This window comes from Capsicum annuum, chromosome 6 (genome assembly GCF_002878395.1).
Source record: "Capsicum annuum cultivar UCD-10X-F1 chromosome 6, UCD10Xv1.1, whole genome shotgun sequence".
In the NCBI taxonomy this organism is placed as follows: domain Eukaryota; kingdom Viridiplantae; phylum Streptophyta; class Magnoliopsida; order Solanales; family Solanaceae; genus Capsicum; species Capsicum annuum.
The window spans coordinates 125,690,387-125,706,062 of record NC_061116.1 but is presented as its reverse complement, the minus strand read 5'-3'; positions in this window follow the sequence as shown (position 1 = coordinate 125,706,062).

The window sequence follows — 15,676 nt, the reverse complement described above, 5'->3', positions numbered from 1 at the left end:
CAAAACCGAAGATGCTCCTAGTGTAGCTTCATTATTTGTTGAACATGTTGTAAAGCGTCACGGGATCCCAAAGACTATTGTGAGTGATAGGGACTCAAAGTTCCTAAGTCTCTTTTGGAAGTTTATGTGGGGTAGGCTTGGAATGAAGTTGCTTTTCTCCATGTCTTACCACCCACAAACTGATGGCCAAATAGAGGTAGTGAATAGAACCTTAGGGTGTATGCTACGTTCTATGGTTAAAGGTAAAATGACTTCATGGGAAGATCACCTACCCTTGGTGGAATTTGCATACAATCGGTTAATAGATTCAAGTACGGGAATGACTCCCTTTGAGTGTGTTTATGGCATGAATCCCCTTACCCCTTTGGATCTCACTCCTTTTGTCTAGTGATCTTATGACAAGTTTAGATGGATGCAAAAGATCCGAGGAAATGAAGAAAATGCATGAGGAGAAAAACCAAGAGGTTGCAAAAAGGGTGAACAAAGGCAGAAGAAAGCTAAGCTTATGCCCCAGGGAGATGGACCCTTCCAAGTGCTTAAAAGGATCAATGACAATGCTTACCAAATAGATCTACCTTTGGATTATCAAATACATTTCACTTTTAATATTTGTGATTTCACCAGTGGACATTCTTGATGTTGATGAAGCCACAAGTTTGAGGACAAACTCTATTCAAGATGGAGAGGATGATGCAAGTGCTAAGTCCTCAAGACCTTTTACACGTATCCAAGCCAAGGAATTGCAACAACCTCAATCATTGTTCATACAATTGAAGGCGTGTGAAGGTGTAATGCATTCGACCAAAGGAGGTTACTTGCTGATTTTTGAAGAAGTGCATTGAAAGAACTACTCTTCTACACCTCATGGGCATCTATTAGGAGGGGTTTGGTGGACTTTTCAAACTTAAAGTCCACACTCAAGAGGCGCCTCTTTTAGGTCCTCATTAAGGGCATTTGAGTCTTTATTCATGTAATAGTATAAATAAGCATTTTACTTCTCTTTTCATTAGACTTTTGATGACATTGAACCTACTTCTATATTGTAGTTTTAGCTTTGTAGAGAGAAAGAGAGTAGAATCTGAAAATTGGTCCTTGAACACTTGAAAGTTAGGGTTTTCATTTGTCTTGGATAATTGGCAAGAAAAGTGTGCTTGGGGAAGAGTGTTTCCTTTGGGTCACCTAAGAGAGTGGTTTGAACTTACATGGTGATGTGTGTTTGAAGGTTTGATACACCTTCTAGTGCTATTCACTTGTGGAAGTAAGGGTCACTTTACTATCTTTTCATCTTATGCAATCTTCACCTTCTCCCCCTTTCTTTGTGTGTTGTTTTCTTTAGTTGTGTTTGCTGGAAATTGTTTGTTGAACCCCAAATTTCGTGATTTCTTAGTGTTAGGCTATCAGAAACCCAAACTTCAAATGTATTCAAGGAACCACTTTCGGGTTTGAGAGCTAAAACTACAAGACTAAAGCTACAATCTAAGAATAATATCCAATTTCATCAAAGTCTAATGAAAAATAAGCCTAAGGAGTCTATTTATACTTATTACATTAAAGACCAAAATACCCTTAATGAAAAGGGGCTCCTATGGAGTGTAAAGAAAAAGCATAAAAAGACTATTACACCCTTAATGAATGGGTGATCATGTAGTGTTTTGATATGGTATTATTCACACTTCAACATATGACTTTCTAGGAGTCTTTTTGGTCTTCACAATTATTCTTCCATACTTGGACCTCTCGGGTATCTCATCAAGGCAAGCTTCCAAGTAACCTTCCATACACAGGATTGTTCTATTGTAGGCTTAAAATGGGTCCCCCATGCGTGCTCCCATGCCCTCAATGTGACCATAATTGGGTTCTTCTTGTGTTGGCCTCGCAGGACGTCTTCAAAAATTAAGGTGGCCATTTGAGTTGTATCATCCTCCCCTTATTGAAAAGAATTCAACCTCGAATCCAAACCTAGCAAAACCAAAAAGAGAACAAACAAATACAAACTCCTCATGGCATGAGGGTTAGGGTTAGCACAACAAATCATTTCAACATACCAAGGTTTCACATATTTGCAATATAACCAAGAATCCTTTAAATTAATTATTAAAAGTTCAATGAAAAATGCACAAAGGATTTGGTTATGGAATTCGCCAAAACTGATACTTTGCTTGTCATGTAGACCAAGCAACAAATTGGGCGCATCAACATCATCAATTCTATATTTGGTGTCAGGGTCAAACGGGAAGAATGGCCATAGACACGGGTCTAGACAACACTCCCATTTCCCATAGGCTTCACTCAAACTACACGACATACTCTCTACAATGGTATACATGTAATCAAAATCAAGTAGAGAGTAAAGAAAGGTATCACTCAAGTCAACTTATACTAAGGTATCTTCATGTGTGTACTCACCACTAGTTTCAACATCATCGCCATAAGTACTCTCAACAATAAGATCACACGTAGTAGAAAAAGAAGTAATTTCAAAGAAATGGACACCTTCCCTTTCTATAGAAGTACCCTCAAGTATACATATACCACAACCAAAGTCAAAGAAACTATTACATAAGTCTTCACAAGAAACAAGTAAGTCATTGTCATAATCATCAAATGTGGGTGGGGTGTCATACAAAGGATCACAACCATAATCAATTTTCAAGGAACAATCACTTATTGGGTTTCTTAAGAATTCAAGCAAGTCAAAATTATCATCACCCGATTGATAATTCCTTTCCAAGACCTCACATTCCTTTTCCTTAAGAGTACTTTCATCTTCCAAGAAGAGATTTCGATCTTTAGGAGAAATGTTGTAACACCATAGTGGGTTGTCATATAGGCTATAGCTTTCAAGACAAGCTATACCTTCAACTTCATTCTCACCACTAGATTCATTAGGAGTGAACTCATCATTTTCAAATATGATATTATCCTTAAAGAGAGAAGCATCTATCCATGAAGAGGATATAGAATATGCAAATCCATTCTCTAAAAGATCGTTATCAAGCATCAAACATATTTCAAGCACATGGTTATCCCTATGAGCAAAACCGAGAGTAGAACATTCACTAGAGGTTATGCTAAAGGGGTTACTCCTATTTATTTGATCAACATTTTCAACAGCATCACTCACTTGAGATTTATTAAACATATCACATATATCCTCAAGTGGTGGACAAATTTCACATATAAGTTGATCAACACAATTCCCATAAGATGATGTACTATCATTCAACACATTAGCTTCAACACTAGGTGGATATTAATTGATCTTACAAGAAGAGTCAATTCAGTCATCAATAGGATCAACTAGTGTATCCACAGTCACAATATGTACATCATCATCAAGGGGGAAAGAATCAATAGATGATGTATTATCATTCAACACAATAGCTTCAACACTTAGTGGACTTAAATTGATCTTACAAGAAGAGTCAATTCGGTCATCAATAGGATCAACTAGTTTATCCACACTCATACCAAGTACATCATCAACAAGAGGCAAAGAATCAATAGACTTACAAATAGATAAGCTACCACTCATGCTCAATGGTACTAGCCACACAATCATGTCCACATATACAAAAGTGTATGAGTTTGCTATTTTACCTTTATGTTCTTGAGTACATTCTTCTTTGCCTTGGTTCGGATCATGGCAGCCCACTTTTTCCTTTGAGAATCTCACATCACAAGGGGGTTTGTCAAGTCTTCTCCCTTGTTTCACCTCTTCATCTCTTTTTCCCAAATTGGGATTTAGTGTACTAAGCATTTGGCGCATATCTTCAACAAAGCTATGAATATTTTCATTGATGCAATCAAACATGGCATCAAAACTATAGGCAGCCATGGAACCTCTACCATAATCCTCAATTTGGATGGGTGAGTTTTTGATTTGAGGTCTTTGGGGAGGTGGGTTTGGCCTTTGGTTATTTAGTACTTGAACTTGTGGTATTGGAGGTGGTTGATGGTACGGTCTTTGGTCCATGGGATTTGGCATTTGGTAAGTGGTATGTTGCGGGGATATTAGGTTTAGATTTGGTGCTGGAGTTTGAGTTCCAAGTCCCTCTTGTTGGACTTGGTTCATTTGGTGATGTAATGGTCTTTGTAGGGTCCTGTTAGGGGATGTTTGGGGGTAGGTTTAGTGACTGGTTTTGTGAAGTATAGGATCTTTGGACTTGAGGTGTTTGGAATTGTGGAGATTTTGGTGGACATAGTCTATCAACCCGCCCTCTAATTCTAATTATGTCACCCCTCATTGAATCCATATCACTCCTTATAGCATCATTTCCGCTCTTCATTTCCCAACTCAAGGCCTCTATTTGGGCCATCAAAGCTCCCATAACATCATTTCCCAAAGGTTGGGAAGTAGTACCTTTGGTTTCCATGGAAAATGTACCTACAAAGTCCAAAAGATAGCAAGAAAAATAACCTAAAAAACGAGCAAACGAGTTAGTTCAAAAGCCTCACTTCACTCACACTCAACCTCACCTCACACTTGGCTCACAAGTGTTAGAGAACCGACAATACTTGGCAAGTTACTTGAGAGGTGAGAAGCTTTAAATCTGAATGGATCTTCATTTGAAATGACTAAAAATAAGTGATACACGAACTTGAACCAACAAAAATACTAGACTTTAAAATGAGAAAAGCACACAAAAATCGAAGACGGCGAAACAAAGGACTCTAATCTAATTTATCAAACTAGTAGGTAATTACTAGCTTACTAATTAGGGATAAAATTGACTTATAAGAAACTAGAATAAAAAAAGTAGAAACTAGAAAAATCTAATTTTAGGGTCAAACTTTGGTTGAGCACAAGTGATGATGTCGCATTACGTGGTTGGTTGTCACCCTTCGGAATTTCAATTTTTCCAAAAATTATTTTTGGCCAAACATCCTTAGGAAAGAAGAGAATTCAGTTTTGGGAGGGAAAATGTTCATGTTTGAAGCCCTTTCAAGCTTCAAAATGGATGAGAAATGAATTGGTCCCCCCTAATAAATGCACTTGTACTTTGTTTGTCCTCTTGTCCCCTCCTCTTTTTGAAAGAATGGAATATTCTTTGAATATGTTTTGGACAAACAACTTTTTCACACTCTTTCTTCCCTTTTTTGGATCAAACAAGAACCTTGAATACTCTTCTTTACTAAGTTATGAAGATCATGGATGAACAAGATGAATATTCAAGCGTTGACCAAGTTTGACCGCTTAGCAAATGAGCTCCAAATCTGATTTTTTTGTAGCCCTAGGTTCCTTATGTCAAAACAACTTAAACCAACCAAAAATCAGCCACAAATCAAGATTAAATCACCAATACAAAAACTTGTATAGCACAAAAAGCTTCAAAACTCCATAGCCATGGTGGATCTAAGCTCAAACTCAACCAAACTTCAATCTAAAAGTAGATCTAGACTCCCTAAGTGTTAGAGAACTAGAATTTAACACAAGAAACCTTCAAAACAAGGTAAAAAATTTTAGATCTAAGACTCTAAATTCGGATCTAACACAAGACAACACAAGACACCATTTTTTTTGTATTTTCTGATTTTTGACTCTTTTTTATGAGATTTTCTATATAAGAACACTAAAACCAAGATTTAGGGATGTTCGAACAACCCTAAACAAGGATCTGATACCAAATGATAGCCTAAAGGACTATCAAACACGAAATGGACACTAAAGGAACAAAAATCAGCAAGTTCACAAAGAGAAAACAACACACTAGAAGGAGATAAAGAAGAAGAATTGCATGAAATTAAAGATAGATAGAGAGACCCTCACTTCCACCAATGAATAGCACTAGAAGGTGTATCAAACCTTCAAACACACATCACCAATGTAAGATCAAACCACTCTCTTAGGTGACCCAAAGGAAACACTCTTTCTCAAGCACACCTTTCTTGCCAAATTTCCCAATACAAGTGAAACCCTAACTTCAAATGTATTCAAGGAACCACTTTCGGGTTTCAGAGCTAAAACTACAAGACTAAAGCTACAATCTAAGAATAATATCCAATTTCATTAAAGTCTAATGAAAAATAAGCCTAAGGAGTCTATTTATACTTATTACATTAAAGACCAAAATACCCTTAATGAAAAGGGGCTCCTATGGAGTGTAAAGAAAAAGCATAAAAAGACTTTTACACCCTTAATGAATGGGTGATCATGTAGTTTTTTTATGTGGTCTTCTTCTGATACGAGAATAATGGCCACCTTAGCTTTTGCTGAAATCATTCAAAGTTACTATGTGAAGAATCAAGCTTTGGTCACATGGAGGGCATGGGATTATACTTGGAGGGGATATTTTGAGCCTAACATTGATCAAACCCGAGTGTGGAAGATTGTTTGGAGAATTGAAGACTTAAGGACTCTCGGTTTGGACCACCTTTGTTGGTTCACGGTTTTGGTTCCCTTTATTAAGGGCATTTTGGTCACTTATCTTTGTCCAAGTGACACTCCATGACCATCCCTCCTCATTAAGGGCATTGGAGTAATTTTGTGTTCATTTTGTAATAGATATATAGGCTCCTTTAGTCTTATTTTCATTAGTTTTTGAAGGATGAAAGATTGAAACATTGAAAGTCCTCTCTTTGAGATTAGAACACCTTATTATAGTTCTTTGCTTGGAAAAGCTATTATAGTTTAGGGCTTGGAAAAGCCAATATTGTTCTTTGCTTGGAAATGGTGGGTCTTGAGGTGAGTCGATTACCTTGGCGGTCACCGTAAGAGTGTGGTTTTGATTGTTACATTCGTTAGGGGTTAGTGTTGAAACACACTTGATTCTTAATCTTGTAATAATCTTGGTCTCATTATCTATCTTTATTTTCTATGCAACTTTTCTTGTGTTTGTGTTGAATCCGTGTCTTGTTTCATCTTGTGTCATTGTTATCATCTTTATCTCCTCTCTTTTGTTATGATTTCGTGTTTCTCTTGTCTTTATCGTATCATTTGGTATCAAATTCATCGTTGATTTTATTCTAACAAGATCAATCTTGGGCTTGAGACTTGAAAACTACAAAAAAAAAAACTGAAAACTGAAATTTTCAGAAAATAGCAATCTGTCCGTTTTGTGTTCTTGACCGAAAATTGTGTTCTTGTGGTGTTCTTGGCCGAGATTTGCTCTTGAGTCTAGGTCTAGGAGTCTTTTATTTGTCTTGTGTCTTTGTGGTGTTAGTTTTGTTCTTCACTAACACTTTGAGTCGATCTAGAATTGAGCTTTAAAGATTGATGTTATTGTGAACAAGTAAGGCCGTGTGGTAGACATTGTTGTTGAGAAACTTGACTTGGACATGTGTGTGGTTTTTGTTGTTGAAAAGAGTATTTTTGTTGTTCTTGAAGTTCTTCACAACCTTCATCTCTTGTTAAAAAAAAAATTGAAATGCAACACTAAAGAGACTTGGCCGTTGTTGGTGGTTTTGTAGTCTTGGCCGTGTGAAAACATGTTGTCTTGGAGTTGGCCGTGGGGTTGTATTGTGGATCTTAGTAATTATTTTTGATTGTTCTTGGTGATTGTTAAAGTGTTTTTGATGTTCTTCCCAACCTCCATACCTTGTTAAAAGAAAGTGAATGCTAGATCTATAAAGGTGAAGGGAAAAGGTAAAGAATTGTTAGTCTTGAAAGACCCCAACCACCAAAAGACTTTACATCACATCTCAACTACTTTCCAAGAAACAAGGGTCCATGTTTTAAGGAGAAGTACAAGAAAAAGTCAAGTCTTGAAAATTGAAAAAGGCTTCAAGACTTATTTTTCCTCCTAAAACAAATTCAACCAATCCAAATTAATTTTTTTACCAAGACTTAAACATTTGAGAATAACCACTTGATAAAACCGAACCAATACATGGCTTCCACATCATCACTGCTACTGTTGATACAAGAAAGCAAGAGGAGCACAAAACAACCACTAAACAGTCCAATACACCCTCCAAAATAGTCCACTAATCTTAAGGATTTGAGGACCAAGATGGAGACCACTCTCGGATTCACTACAACAACAACAATACGAGATAACAATGGTGTATTTGACACCCAAAAATAGCCACAAAATATGAAGAAAAAGATGACAGCAAGAACATAAATTTTTGGATTCAAAAGAGACCCACAAGTAGTCCACTACACAAGATAACAACAAGAAAAGTAAAGGATAGATAGTGAGGCCAATATTATGACAAGAATCAGAAACCAAGTGTATATCATATACTAAAACCCCTAATAAATGTAATAATAAAATCCACACTCTTACGGTGACCACCAAGGGAATGAACTCACCTCAAGATCTACCATTTTCAAGCAAAGATCAATATTGGCTTTTCCAAGCCCTATGCTAAGGATGGATTTTCCAAGCCCTACAACTAAGGGTGTTAAACTCTCAAAAGAGAGAAAATATGTCTTTCAATTCTTCATCATTCAAAATCTGCCAAGAAATGAGCTAAAATGACCTATTTATAGTGTAATACAAAAGAAGACAAAAAGACCACTTCGCCCTTAATGATAGGTGCGGCCATGGTGTGTAAATACACCATGTGTAATGTCCAAAATGCCCTTAATTAAGGTCCAAAACTGTGAGTCCTCAATCTTAAATGCTCCAAGCAATCTTCCACGCGTGAGATTGCTTTAAGTTATGCTCAAAACGGGTCCTCCATGCATGTTCTTGTATTCTCAAGGTGACCAAGTCTTGAGCCTCTATGTGTTGGCCTACAAAGATGTCATCAAAAGATAAGATGGCCATTTGGCCCGTATCAACCTTAAGAGTGAACCGCTAATGTAATACCTCGGGAAATTTTTCATTGGAATTTTGTGCGTAAATGTGTTGGGTTCTATCTTCTAGAATAAATTATAAATTTTTCCATATGGAATGTCTTAGATTATGACCCACCATTGCGTAGAGTATCGAGTAATCTTTCCAACGATATGTGGATCATCTAAAACGGACACCCGAGCGACGAGTTATGAACATTCCGATTGAACTGTGAATATTAGTGAACAGTAAAACGTGCAGAAAAAGTACTGAGGCCTGGCGTATTTTTGCTCCAACTTTAAATGATCATAACTCCTTGTACATAATGATCTGGGTGATCTACTATATATCAACAAAAAGCTCTGTGAGTCCTCTTTCTAATGAAATTAGTTTCATCCAATTTGTCTATCGGAGAAAAATGTTATGGTCAGTCAGTCTACTTCAGCCTACCAAAAGTGAATTTTTGGATCAACTTCAAATGATCATAACTCCTCGTACACAATGATATGGGTAAGATACTATATATCAACGAAAAGATATGAGAGTTCTCTTTCTAATGAAAGTGGTTTTATCCAATTTGGATATCGAAGTAAAACGTTATGGTTGATCTACTTCAGACTATCCAAACAGTCCACCAAAGGACAGATTCGAGAACTATTTGATTTTTAGGGGCGTTTTGGTCATTCCCCCCACCCAAAATCTGTCCAAACCCTATATTAAAGCCTATTAGAAGCATTATATGTTATAATTCATCAAATTCCCTTAAATGCTTACCTTTACGGAGTAAACACTTCTTATAGGGTCAATATTGTAGAGTTTAAGACAACCTATGGGTACATGAGTACCCCTCGGCCTTGAAGATGTATTCTCTCTTCTTCTCATGGGGTAACCTACACTATAGCTAGTATACCCATTCACACCACTTTGACCTTGATAAGATGTACTACAAGGTGAAGAATATGAATCTTCATGCTCCATATGTGCACTTTCACCAAGGCTCTCATACGCTTTGCGAAGGAAATGGTTATACCTTACACAAATTCTAGGTTCAGAATGGGAAGTGTAAGACTTCGCACATGCCCCAACTTCATCATAAGAACCATCACAAGGCCCTACATCATCTCCATATTCACCATAAGCACTAGGAACTTCATTCACCGCATTTTCTCCCTCAAAACCATAACTCTCAATTCTGCCTATGTCTTGATCATGGCTATATTCATAGCCCCGATAATCTCCAACATCATCGTAGCCATAAAATCCCTCACTACAATCATAGTCTCCCATGTTGTAGTCACAATAGTTCGAGGCTACCAAGATATGTTCCCCTTACATCACCTTGTACCTACCAAATGAACAAATAAGATTAGTAGTAAAAGCTCCTCACCAACACTCGTATATACTCTCACCTTTGTGATCCTCGCAATTAGAGCAGCGAATATTGAAAGTTGCTTATACTCCGGTAGTCAATAAGGTGTCAATCACTACTTAGTGGCCGGAATAGATTCTTGTTTGATCGACTCAAAACACAATACAAAATCTACTTATGAACTTGAAACAAAGAAGTTCAACGAGTCAAAATGAGAAAAGCACACAAAGAACGCAAACACAAAGAAAACGGACTCAAACAACTAATTCACAACTAAGTAGATGATTACTAGTTGTTAATTAGTTCTAGAATCAAGAAATGAAACTAAAGAAACAAGGAAATGAAACTTCAAATCTGAAATTTGAGCTTAAGCTTTTTGGGTGAAGTGATGATGTTGCAGCCCTTGGTGATGACGTGGCAGACTTTGGTTGGTTGATGTTTTGAAAAAAAATTCTTGTATTCAACTTGTATTCAATCAATCTTCAACTTAGGAGGAAGGTAGGATCAGTTTTGATGAAGAAAACACCAAGAATGGACCTTTTTTTCTAGCTCAAAAGAGTTTGAATTTGTGATGGTCCCCCCTTGTACTTTCCCTTGTACTTGCCCTTGTCCTTTTCTTTGAGAATATTCCTTTTGATGCCTTTTGAATTGTTTTCTTCCGTTGGAAGACTTGGAATATGCTTGGAATATATTCTTTGAGACAAACAAGTAGTACACTCTCTTTCTCCTCCTTTTTAGATCAAACAACACTTTTTGAATATTCTTGTTCAACAATATATGAAGAACATGAAAAGAACACCAAGAACATTCAAAGTTTGACCCAAAGTTGACCCTTAACAAATGAACTCGGAATTTGATTTTTCTTGAAGATCCAAGCTCACGTTGACAATCCAACCACAAATATCATGTTTTCATCTCCAAAAACGTCAACAACAACCTTCCACAATGAGATCTCACTTTCAAGTTTCTTCAAACTTAAGATCAACAATGGTGGATGGCTCAAATCACCTTCAATTTAGCTCAAATTCAAACCCTAGACTCCTATAGTGTTAGAAAACACAAATCTAACACTAAAAATACAAAAAAATAAAAATCAAAAATCAAAAACTCAAACTTTGACCTAGGTTCAAAAATGGGTTTAGTATTTTTTTTTTGGGGGATTTTTGATTTTGACACTTTTTTTTTGTTGGGATTTTCAATTTCTAGACTCTAATAGTGTTAGGGAACAAGGATCTAACACTAGAAACACATAAGACAAACAAAAATCAAGTCTCAAAAATTGAAAAAACCCCAAAAACGTGAACAGTAACTTTTTACTTTTTTTTCTTCTTTTTCACTTTTTTTTAATTTTCAAGATAAAAATCCCAAGATTGATTTTGTTGGAACAAAATCAAACTTTGCTCATGATAACAAATGATAGAAGAATGACCTAAAGAGATGAAGACTAAGAGAAACAAGAGAACAAACAAATGCAATAAAGTAAGATAGATAGCTTGACATATGAGATTACGAGAAATAGGAACCAAACCGTGTATTAAATGATAAGACCCTTAAGACCCGCAATTACAACATCAAACTCTTACGGTGACCACTAAGGGAATCAACTCCGCCTTAAAACCACCGTTTCTAAGCAAAGATCAATAATGACTTTTCCAAGCCCTACTCTACTTGGCTTTTCAAAGCCCTACACTACACTCTCAAAGAGAGAAGAAGAAGTCTTTCAAATATCAATAATCAACTAATGAGAAAATAAGCCTAAAGAGTCTATTTATAGCTTATTACATAAAATACCAAAATACCCTTAATGAGAAAGGGCTCCTATGGAGTGGAAAAAAATGGCACAAAAAGACTAAAACACCCTTAATGAGTGTTTACACTCCAAGGCCACCCCCACTAATGCTTTGTGGGTCCTTCCTTCTTCAAGCTTCAAAATGTGAAACCTCTTGGAACCCTTTGGTAGGCATCAACACAAGTCCCAAGCAATCTTACAAACTTGGTTTTGCTCTATTGTAATCTCAAAATGAGTCCTCTTGTATCCTCAATATGACCAAATCTTGAATCTTCATGTATGGGCCTCAAATAATGTCATCAAAAGCTATGATGGCCCTTTGGCTCGTATCATATACAAACCAACCAATTAGCCAAACCGATATAGATGACATGTGAATCTATGAATACATATCGCTTTATAGTGTCTACAAGCCTCTAATGGAATCCATGAATTTAAAAACATCAATATATATATATGGTAAAAACTCAGCAAGGCCCTGGATTGATACAAGCATGAAGAGCTCAAAAGGATACAAGGCATGGTCAAAGGCTCAAGCTTTGGAATTAGCAAGTGTTTGGAGCCTTTTAAAATCTTGTCAAGTTGAAGGAGGAGAAGGGAATCCATACACTCAAGAGGTGCCTTACTTGAAGGGAAAAGTAAAATTTTTGCCTTATATTTCAACACCAAAGAGGCGCCCAAAGTTAGGGTTATTGTTGTCTTTTAAGACTTCCTTCTTACACTCCAAAGGATCACCCTTCATTAAGGGTATTTTTGTCCTTGTTTGTAATAAGTATAAATAGGCACCTTATCTCTTATTTTTCCTTGGTGTTGAGTTAATGAATTGAGTGAATTTTAGATTGTAATCTTAGTGTTAGTTTGTAGTCTTTCTCTTCTCTTTAAGAGAGGGAATCCGAAACTTGAAGCCTAATACATTTGGAATTGGCTTTTCACTTGTATTGGATTATTTGACAAGAAAAGTGTGCTTGAGGAAGTGTGAGTCCTTTGGGTCACCTAAGAGGAAGGTTTGAGCCTACATTGGTGATATGTGTTTGATGGTTTGATACACCTTCTAGTGCTATTCATTGGTGAAAGTAAGGGTCTTTCTATCTATCTTTAATTTCATGCAGTTCTTCTTCATCATCTCCTTCTATTGTGTTGTTTTCTCTTTGTTTGGTTGCTGGAATTTGTCATTTTAGTAGCCATTTTCGTGTGAGATAGTCAATTAAGCTATCATTTGGTATCAAAGCCTTGGTTAGGGTTGTTCCAACATCCCTAAATCTTGGTTTTAGTGTTATTATTTAGAAAATCTCAACAAAAAAGAGTCAAAAAATCAGAAAATACAAAAAAAAAAAAGTGTTGTCTTTTGTGTTTGTTGTAGATCCGAATTTTTCAAGTTAAATCTACAATTTTTTATTGTGTTTTAAAGGTTTCTAGTTCTAGATCCTTCCTCTCTAGCACATAGGGAGTCTATATCTACTTTTAGATTGAGGTTTGGTTGAGTTTGAGCTAAGAACCTCCATGAACGTGGTGTTTTTGAAGCTTTTGAGCTAAAATCCGAAATTGACCTTTCTATTTACACGAGTTTTGTGGCTGATTTTTAGTGGGTTGGGTTTTTCTTGGCCTAAGGAACCTAGATCTTCCAAAAAATTCAGATTTGGAGTTCATTTGCTAGGTGGTCAAACTTGTTCAACACTTGAATATTCATATTGTTCATCTATGATCTTCATATCCAATAGCCTTAAGGACTATCAAACACAAAATGGACACTAAAGGAACAAAAATCAGCAAGTTCACAAAGAGAACAACACACGAGAAGGAGATGAAGAAGAATTGCATAAAATTAAGGATACATAGAAAGGCCCTCATTTCCACCAATGAATAGCGCTAGAAGGTGTATCCGACCTTCAAACACACATCACCAATGTAAGATCAAACCACTCTCTTAGGTGACCCAAAGGAAACACTCTTTCTCAAGCACACCTTTCTTGCCAAATTTCCCAATTCAAGTGAAACCCTAACTTCAAATGTATTCAACGAACCAATTTCAGGTTTGAGAGCTAAAACTACAAGACTAAAGCTACAATCTAAGAATAATATCCAATTTCATCAAAGTCTAAGGAAAATACAAGCTAAAGGGTCTATTTATACTTATTACAACCTAATGACTAAAATACCCTTAATGAAGGGTGCTCTTTTGGAGTGTAGAAAAGGAGTCTCAAAAGACCATAATGTCCCTAAGTTGAGGCGCCTTTGGAATATATTCAAGTCTACCTTGGAGTGTATTAAAAGCTCTTCTTCACATGGCTAAGCTCTTATTTGCATGAACAAGGCTTGAAAGGCTCCAAAAGGGTCTTTAATCCGCAAATTGAACCTTTGACAATACCTCGTACTCTTTTTTCTCTTCATGCTTGTATCATTCATCTTGAAAGGAATTTGTCCTCAAATCACACCTTGCAAAACCAAAGAAGGAAGAAAACAAGCACACAATCCTCTTGATAGGAGGGTTAGCATTAGTACCACAATTATATCATCACTCCAAGGTGGTTCACACTTAACATAGGTTCACACCAAAAACTCAAAATTTAACCTAGGTTCAAAAACGGGTTTAGTATTTTTGGGGGGGATTTTTTATTTTGACACTTCTTTTTGTTGGGATTTTCAATTTCTAGACTCTAATAGCACCGCTCCGTGGGCTTCTTTCTCACAATCTATACTTTTTTGCTGTCTTAAGTGAAATGTATTAGGGAACAAGGATCTAACACTAGAAACACACAAAACAAACAAAAATCAAGTCTCAAAAAAATGAAAACGTGAACAGTAACTTTTTTCTTTTTTTTTTTCTTTTTCACTTTTTTTTCAAGATAACAATCCCAAGATTGATTTTGTTGGAATAAAATTAAACCTTGCTCTGATACCAAATGATAGAAGAATGACCTAAAGAGATGAACACTAAGAGAAACAAGAGAACAAACAAATGCAATAAAGTAAGATAGATATCTTGACATACGAGATTACGAGAAATAGGAACCAAACCTGATAGCCCAAAGGCTATGAATACACGAAATTGGCTACTAAGATGTAAATTCCAGCAACCAAATAAAGAGAAAACAACACATAGAATGGAGATGAAGAAGAAGAATGCCTAAAATTAAAGGATAGATAGAAAGAACCTTATTCCTATTCAATGATTAGCACTAGAACATGTTTCAAAATCTCACACCTCACAAATAAGAGTTCAAACCTTCCTCTTAGGTGACCCAAAGGAAACACACTTCCTCAAGCACACCTTTCTTGCCAAATCATCCAAGACAAGTGAAAACCCTAACTTTCAAATGTTCATTGACCAAGTTTCGGTTCTAAGAGCTACAACTAAAGACTAAATCTACAAACTATGAGTAATACTTAATTTTAATTCATCAAAGTCTAATGAAAATACAAGATAAAGGGTCTATTTATACTATTCCATGCCAAAGGACAAAAATACCCTTAATGAGGACTTAAAAGGAGGCGCCTATAGAGTGTATAAATTTCCCTCCTTCCTTCACTTGACCAAGGTTTCAAAATACTCCAAAAAGTCTTTAATTGCTTGCCGATTCTGAAGCCTTGACCCTTAGACAATATCTTGTGCTCTTGAGGCTCATTGTGCTTGTATCATCCTCTCCATCTTGAAGGAATTTGTCCTCAAATTCAGATCTTGCAAAAAACAAAGAGAGAGAAAAACAAACACAAAATCCTCTTGGTAGGAGGGTTAGTATTAGCACCACACTTATATCATCAACCCATGGTTGCTCACACTTGACATATATCCAC